This window comes from Acanthisitta chloris, unplaced genomic scaffold (genome assembly GCF_000695815.1).
Source record: "Acanthisitta chloris isolate BGI_N310 unplaced genomic scaffold, ASM69581v1 scaffold9283, whole genome shotgun sequence".
NCBI classification, from domain to species: Eukaryota; Metazoa; Chordata; class Aves; order Passeriformes; family Acanthisittidae; genus Acanthisitta; species Acanthisitta chloris.
In genome coordinates, this window is record NW_008664289.1 from 4075 (window position 1) to 5438 (window position 1364).

Consider the following 1364-nt stretch of genomic DNA (forward strand, 5'->3'; position numbering starts at 1 on the left):
TTCACTATGCTCCATTTAGCATCTGTTCTCTAAGTTTTACCCACACCCTGAGACTGTGGAACAGTCAGGACTTTCCTGCTGCTCTTTCCAGGTAATCTGCTCTTCCTCCTGCTTTTGCAAGTGTGTAACTCTTTATTCCAGACTGGGAATAAAGTGCAGGCAGCACCCAGGTAAGAACAGAGCCAGTCAGGATGGCACAGGATGGCACAGGATGGCAGAGCATTACCCAACCCTCAGCTCAGCTGCTCCTACAACCCTCGTGTGAGGACCTGCAGAGGTGTGAGCACCACACTGAAGGTGACACTGTGCTGCTGTCACTGTGCTAACATGGGGAAAAGGAGATGAGGAGCTTCCTGTGGGCTGTGGCACCATCTGCTGGAGACTGGACCCAGGAAAAGGGGTTGGAGTGAATGGATTCCAGAGGAAAAACCTGACAGGATCTAACCAGAGTGTGTCACATCCCATTCATAATGCAGAAATATGTTTCTTGAGTTTAGGCTTGTTTAACAGAGGCATCACAAGAGATTCTGCACAATTTTTGTGTGTCTGTCTCAAAGAAGGAGACTAAGGACCAGGAAAGCCAGAAAACATGTTGGAAGGATCTTTAAAATCCACATTACTGTTCCAGGCTCAGCCTCTCCTTCCACTCCCTCCCAGGGCTGCAAAAAAAAAGAGCATTAGAGCCATTCATCAGAGCCTCCTGGCCCGTGGTAGCTTTGATGTGCCCACAGGCACCACCAGTGTCACCAGGGGCTCCCAGCAGGGAGAGATGGAGGATCCTGTCTGCCACTGCCACCAGGGCACAGCGACAGCAGCTCCACTCTGACATTTCAGCTCTAATTTGCACGCAAATGTCAATATTTATTAGTCACATCAAGATCCTCTGTAAAGCTCTCCTGGGTCGTTAAGTCTCTGTGGTTGTACTTTGAAATTACTTGATAAAAAAAAAGAGGAATATTGGCTCTGAGGAACTTATTCCACGTTTCCAACATTTTTAATTTCATCCTTAACTATTGATTAGCTTTGGAGGAAAGTTATTATCCACCAGTCTAGGTATCAACAGGGCTGAAAAATACATCGTGCCAAAAACTGACCATGGAAAAATAACCCTTTGACTTACCTTTACCCTGAAGCTGTAAACATATTGATGCATTTAAATCATGGAAATTTTAAAGAACAGATGTTTCCTGCCTACAGCACAGTGCAGGAACAATAGCCTCTCACTACTGCATTTGAAGCATCCACACATTCCTATCACCATTTGCCCTCCCACATTTAGGAGTTCTCTCCTGGTTATTAGTTTGCAAAAAACTCCTCCAAGTGCTGAAATTTGTTTTTAACCCTGATGTTAACAAATCTCCCTA